We start from the raw sequence: 7898 nt of genomic DNA on the forward strand, positions 1-7898 counted from the left end.
GTAAGAAACATGGCATTGTCTTTGCGCTAAGAATCAGAGGTAAAATGTTGCACAAAGTGTCGAACTCATACCCTAACCTTGCGATGAGCTCGCTACGGCGGCAACGGAGGTAAAGATTTCCGTTAACAGCGGCGGAGACCAGCGGCAGGAGGTCTCTGGCAACGATAGGACGATCCAGAGACCCGAGTCGGCAGAGCGGGACACGCGCAGGCAAATAGGTTTCAAAGAAATTTCCAAAATTTGACCCATCGGTATATATATCCTGACACTGTTAGTGTGACCGAGTGGAACAACTCAGTGGCACCAAGATGCAGAATCGCAAGCGGTTACTGCAACTCGATGTGACCGAAAAGTTCTAATCGGTTGCATCGAGATTGAAAACTAGATCAACTCAGTGAACTTGGTATGACCGAAAAGGATGAATCGGTCAGACCGAAATGCACAGAGAGGCTTTGGAGGTTTAAGTCTATGATGAATCGGTGACTCCGAGTGCTCCTCACCCAGAGGGTTCGAATTTGACTTGTTCAAACTTTGTGATGTAGCATGAATAGAGTTTGAGACAAGAAAATCATAGATAGCTAGAGGGAGTTCTTAGGCATTCTTGTCCATCCATTTGGCAAAAGAAGAAGAGCCAAACAATCAAAGTAACCAATGGATGTCCTCGAATGAGAAAACTATGCAATCAACATGCTCACACAATAAAAAGGCAAATGAAATATGTGGCAAAGAATGCACAATCACTCTAGCATCTATCAAGCAATTGGCGACGACTAGGTCATCTATATATGAGTATATTGACTTAGGAGTCAAATGAGAACATTTGATCGTAGGTCATACTCATCGTTTAAGCACAAGTGGGGTTACCACTTTTACATAAAGCATTGTCGTGTTCACACCATTAGAGTTGCTTTAGCTCAATTCTTAGAGTAAAGCTCCCCGTAGATGTGATATCCCCCCTAAGAGGGATGAACTAACCTTGGGTTTTGTCGATGATGACCTCATGTAGATGTTGAAGATGCGGATGCTCATTGTCGATGTAGATCATTTGGAGCAATCCATTGGAGTGAGTTGCACTTTCAATACCTACATGGTTTAGTCCCACAAGGAACAAACAAGGATATCCATAAACATAGAGTGAAGCACACACATGATGATGTCCATGAAAGCATTATATTACCTTGTCCCTTGTCTTACCAACAAGAGGGTTTGTGACTCCTTGAACTAGTGCAAGATGCGGAAGTTGCTTGCACTTGTCCTTGCCAAAATGAATATGAGTGAAGAATGTTGGCGGAGTCACCCTCAAGGGGGTTCTAGATGTAATTGATGAAGTAGAACTTGATGTAGTCTTGGGAACCCACTTGACCAAGGCCTTTGGAGCATCTTCAAATGCATCAATCTCCTCTTGAAGCTTGTCCTTGCTTTTTAGCTTGTGGTCTTGTGGTGGAAGATCAGCTTGAGCTTGTGTTCCCTTGGAGGAAGTAGGATCATACTTCTCTTGTTGAGGAACAAACTTCGTCTTGGGGTATTGATCTTGTTCCCACTCAACTCCATTGGCATTGAACTTTCATTCAAAGCCAACACCTTGATTCTTCCGGTGCCTTCCTTTCTTGCGTACAATTTCCTCAAATTGCTTACTTCCGGCAAGGCTCTTGTAAACACCTTTCTCTATAATTCCCTTCAATAAGCTATTTTGTTACTCAAGTGTAACTTGGCTAAGAGAATCATTAGTGGAACCAAGAGAACTACTAGAAGCAACGATATTGGATTTAGCATGATTATTGTTACTAGATACGTTGGAGACATATCAATCATCCCCAAGCTTAATTCCTGCTCGTCCTCGAGTAGGTAAATGATAAAAATAGAATTTTTGATGTGGAATGCTACCCAACATATTTATCAATGTAATCTTCTCTATTGTAGCAAGAATATTCAGATCCATAAGATTCAAAACAAAAGTTTAATATTGACATAAGAACGATAATACTTCAAGCATACTAATAAAGCAATCATGTCTTCTCAAAATAACATGGCCAAAGCAAGTTATCCCTACAAAATCATATAGTCTGGCTATGCTCTATCTTCATCACACAAAATATTTAAATCATGCACAACCCCGGTTTCAGCCAAGCAATTGTTTCATACTTTAGTATTCTCAAACTTTTTCAACTTTCACACAATACATGAGCATGAGCCATGGACATAACACTATAGGTGGAATAGAATGGTGGTTGTAGAGAAGACAAAAAGGAGAAGATAGTCTCACACCAACTAGGCGTATCAACGGGCTATGGAGATCACTACAAAAAAAAGACACATCCATGACATTTTGGGCCGAACGAAAAAAATTATGTCATACTTATGACACTTCTATGACGATAATTATGACAAAACCCGGTATCATCATAGATGTGGTGGGATCCTACTTCTATGACAAAAAATCATTACAGAAAATGGGATTTTCGTCTTGGGCGGGCCGGAGACGCAGCTACATGACATTCTTTGGGCCGTCCATGACAGAAAAAACCATGGTAGAAGCGAGGGCGAGGAAACTTTCGGGGAGTTCCCGGTTACAGAGGGTGGTCGGGGGCCGAGCAATGTGCATTTCTCTCGTATCGTACGCGCGTGGGTGCGAGGCGTTGGGCTCTAACTGAACCCGAGTGAGGCATCGCCTAACTGAACCCAAGCGATTGCACTGCAGGCTACGCGTTACTGAACCCGGGCGATCGAGCGATTCCTTCGCTACTGCTGCTAACTAAAGCCGATCGATGCTACCTCTGGATGAATAGTGAGCGTTGCTGGGGGGTTTGGAGGAACAGTGAGCATTGCTCGGGGGTTTGGATGAACAGTTCCCGGTGGGAGTGGATGAACAGGACCCTGTGGTGTTGCCTCTGGATGAACATGACCCCGATCAATCGAGCCGGTTGGGGCTGGATGAACAGGACCCCATGGAGGGCTGGATGAACAGGATGACCCCGTGGATGGCTGGTTGAACAATAGCCGGTGGAGGGCTGGATGAACAGTAGCCCGTGGAGGGGTGGTTGAACAGGAGCCTGTGGATGAACAGTCGCAGGTGGAGGCTGGAGGAGGTCGGCGGTGGATGAACAGTAGCCCATGGAGGCTGGAGGAGGTCGACGATGGTGATGAACAGTATCCCGTGGAGTCCTGTTTTGCGGTATGCCACACCCCTCCCGATGAATAAGAACCCCGTTTCGACCGTAGGGCTCCAACACAAGTCTGTTTCCTCCGTTTTGCGGTACACCACACCCCTCCCGATCAACAGGACCCTGTTTCGACCGTAGGAGGTCCAACAGAAGTCCGTTTCCTCTGTTTTGCAGTACGCCAGACCCCTCCTGATGAACAGGATTCCATTTCAAACGTGCCAGTCGAACACAAGGCCGTTTCCTTTGTTCTACAGTACGTCAGGCCTCATTTCCATCGGCTGTTCCGTCCAAGCCGGTTCTAGCATGTAACACATCATATCACTTTGCGGCCTCACGCACGGTATTCCCACGGGTGCCACCTTACCTGGCCCGGGACCGTTTGCGCCTTTTGGCTCACGTATATGATAGTTCCGCTAGCATCCATATGACAAAGAACCCGGGCTGACATGGCTAGCCGTGAACCCAAAGTGGCACTAACTTACAGGGACATGCATACATGACCCAACAACGAACGTGTCGGTCATCAGCGAGTGAATCCAGGCTGTAGCACTGGGCTAGCAGGACTCCGATGAACCGGGCTGTAGTGGGCTAACAGGACTCCGGAATTCATCGCATGACATTTCCCCGAGGGGACAGACACAGGAACGAAGAAGGACACATGCCGGTTAGCCTAAGTGTTCCGGAGTAGTAGCAAGCTACCATGGCTCAGTGGAAACACAAGGAGACATTTCCCGGTAAGAGAGGCTACTAAGGATAAACAACTAGATAGTCAGATCCCACACATACCAAGCATTTCAATAACATACACACAATATGCTCAATATGTGCAAATACAACATGGCATCACAACATGACTCTATAACTCAAGCATTTTATTCAATAGGCTCCGAGGAGCGAGATATTACAATCATGAGTCTCATGACCCAACATTCAGAGCAAACAAGTCAAGCACAAGCGGAAGCTTAACATGTCTGAGTACAGACATCTACAAAAGAAAAAGGCTGGGAAGCCTGTCTGTCTATCAGATCCTGCCGAGGGCACAAGATCGTAGCTGAGGTAACAAGCTAAACGTCAAAGTCCACGCGGTACTACTAGCGAGACTGAAGTCTCTCTACAAAAACATAAATTAAGCAACGTGAGTACAAATGTACCCAGCAAGACTTACATCAGATCTAACTACATATGCATCATTATCAACAAGGGGATGGTGGGGTTTAACTGCAGCAAGCCAGCTTTGACTCGGTGCCTATCCTAAACTACGACTGCAAGTAACTCTTTTGAGGTGGCGCACATGAGTCCACATATTCACCATATCAATACACCACTATGGATCCGCTTCCATCTCCCTACGAGAACGCCATCCATAGCACTCACGCTTATCTTGCGTATTTTAGAGTATCCACTTTCACTTTTCTATGAACTGTACAGGCAACCCAGAAGTCCTTTACCGCGGACACGGCTATTCGAATAGATCATATTAACCCTGCAGGGGTGTACTTCTTCACACACGCTCTCACCACTTACCGCCGTTTACACGACATGTACTCGGCAACCTTCAAGCGGAAGCCCAGCGAGGGTGTCGGCCACGACCTGACTAACCACACAAGTCTGTCGTCTAGGTTTATCGCCTATTCGGGTTCCATCCGCAAGGAGATCCGGCCGGGGTGTCGCTCACGGCCCCAAACGATGTGAGTAGGGTTCCCAAGCCCACCATCCTGGTGCCACTTAGTACACCGTGCCACTGTGCCTAGTCTGTCCCAAGCCCACCTGTACCGGGTGCCACTTGGTAGACTACTAACACTACCTACAAACACCAAAAACTAGTTGCAACTCCTAGACAGAGATCACATTGATTAATAAGTCGAGAGAGTCAATTAAGGATCCCAATGTGTGGTAGTAGTTGTTCATGGATCACAAACACAAAACTCAGTTCCTGAGGATGGCTGCAATGAGACAATCCACCATGTACTCCTACACGGCCTCTCACCGCTACCTTTACCAAATCGTGTTCACACACTTAGCTCACACACAGCAGGACATGTCCACACACCTCCGATTCATTCCCGATGAATCAGACCTGAGTCAACTCTAAGCAGTAGCAGGCATGACAAACAAGCATGAATGAGTAGGCACATCAGGGCTCAAACAACTCCTACTCATGCTAGTGGTTTTCATCTATTTACTGTGGCAATGACAGGTCATGCAGAGGATAAAAGGGTTCAACTACCGCAGCAAATAACAGTTGTATCGTTGTTGTCCTAATGCAGTAAAATAGAGCAGGAGTGAGAGAGTGGGATTGTATCAGAGTGAACAAGGGGGTTTTGCTTGCCTGGCACTTCTGAAGATAGTATAGTTCTTCATCGGTGTCATCGATCACATCGTCGGTACACGTCTACTGAGAGGGGACAAGCACCGACAAACAAAGAAGAAGCACAATCAATGCAATGCACAATATGATGCATGATCATGACATGGCAAAATGAGCGTGTTTTGGCTAATACAACTTAGAACAGATTAAATGAAGTTGGTTTGAACCAAGGGTTCAAATTCAAACTCCATATGTGCTTATTTAAATGCCAATTATGCAAATTGCCATATATAGCAACCTTAGGTTGTTCAAACATGCATGAAAATGGTACAGATGGATAGATTGGATTTTTTTGATCATTTTTCATATATAAATTATTTCGTTTGGAGTTACGGTTGAATTTCTATGAATTTTAGAAGTTTATACAATTTTCTGGAATTTCTTGAATTAAATTAAATCCAGAAAATAACTAATTGCGTCAGCACTACGTCACTACGACGTCAGCGGTCAACAGGCATTGACCAGGTCAAACCTGACGTGTGGGGTTGGTCAACTGCCAAGTCAGCACGTTCAACTCTGGCACATGGGTCCCACTGGGTTAATAAACTAATCTTAACCAGGAAAATTAGCCTGCTGAGTTAAACATGCGGGTCCCACTATCAGTGACCCTAGGGGGGGGTTAGTTAGGTGCTAATGACGGTGCCACGTCACCAGCCACCGGAGTTGGACGCCGGCGACCAAACCCAACGGCGGAGGATCGCCGGAGTTGCTCAGAACGGCGCTAACGAGCACCGTTTCGCGCGTGGTTTGCGGCTACGGCGAGCTGGCGGTGCGGCGCATCTAAAGGAGGCAGCGGGAGGTGCCGAGGTGCAGTGTAGCGGCGGCGGCGACGGGCGGAGCGGCGGCCGGAGTTCGGCCGGGTGCGGGAACGCGGCTGCAGCGCTCGAGAGAGCGAGTTGGGGTGCGGGTTGGGTTCCTGGCGAGGTTTGGAGCATGTTCACGTGCCCAGGAGCGACGAACACGACCTCTGGCCACGGCGGCGAGGAGCTCAGGCGGCGGTGCGAATAGGTCACCGGCGGAACGGTGGCCATGGCGAGAATAGGAGCACGGGAGCAAGGGGAGAGGAGGCAGGGGCTCACGGCGAGTCGGTTGGAGCAGACGGCGAGCTCGGGGGAGGTCGGACGGCGACGTAGCGAAGCTGGTGATCTCGGGCGGCCGGAGATGGGGAAGACAGCGTGGGTGGCGATGCAGGGCTCCCGGCGTTGTGTAGCTCCATGGAGAGGTCGGGGGCGTCGAGGCGGAGCCTTTGGTCACTCTGGTGGGGTGGAACGACGGTGGTGGCTACGACTTCGATGAGCGGCGGAGACGGAGGTTCTCGGTCGCATGAGTGAGAGAGCCAGAGAAAAGGGAAGAAGGCATGGAAGAGAGTGAGAGGGCCTGGGGGGCGCGTGGCGATGCCGGAGAAGGCCAGAGCGAAGTGGGAAGCAGGAGGTGGCCGCGGGTGGCTGTGCGCTCCACACGCAGCTGCTTCTCCTCCTGGCAGAGGAGGAAGACGATAGTGCTGCCCCTGGTGGGCCGGGCTGGCTTTGCCCGGCTGGGCTGCTACAGTGGTGGGCTGGCTGGGCTGCCAGGTAAGTAACAGGTACTCCCTCCTTCTCTGTTTCTATTTTAATTGTTGTTTTCTATTTATTTCAATCTGTTTTGATTTAGTTCAAGCACTAAACCATTTTGTTTCTTCCAATAATTTTTGCAGGGACTAAAAGGAATATTATAGAGCCCCTCACAAAATATCAGAATTATTGAAGCATTAAAAATATATATAACATATATTTCCTCCAACTCAAATACAATATGTCTTAATTCAAAAATCCAGAATGGCCTAGAAATATGTGCATCATTTTTGGCAGAGGTTTTCACCTTTACTAGAAATCATGAACATTTTCAGAGGGCATTTTAGGTTCAATGAAAAACATTTTATTTTGACCCTAGTTGAATTCATTAGCTGCTAGGGCTAGGATCAATCCCCATTTCAAGTTTCATGAAATTTAAACATGATGCATGGATGCAATGCCACTAGTTACAAACAAACTCTAGGGCTGTGACACGTTCCGTTGCCTCCAGATGAACACGACGCATTCCGTTGCCTCCCCATGAACACGACGGCGATGCAGTTTCTCTGTTCCGACCCATCCATGTACATGAGCCCTGGCCGTACGTATGCGCGAGCAGGCGTTCGAGACCCCGCCCGTATGTACGTACATGGCCGTATTTACTTTCTTGCACCCTGGCCGATATACGTACGTGTACATGCTACGTGCACGCCTCTACTACGACACGTGTGCGCCTCTACATCGACCAGTATGTACATACACGTTCGTGACCAGAATGACAATGCTACGTACGCTTTGACCAGGTGGGTCCCGACTGTC

This window comes from Triticum aestivum, chromosome 5B (genome assembly GCF_018294505.1).
Source record: "Triticum aestivum cultivar Chinese Spring chromosome 5B, IWGSC CS RefSeq v2.1, whole genome shotgun sequence".
Lineage (NCBI taxonomy): Eukaryota > Viridiplantae > Streptophyta > Magnoliopsida > Poales > Poaceae > Triticum > Triticum aestivum.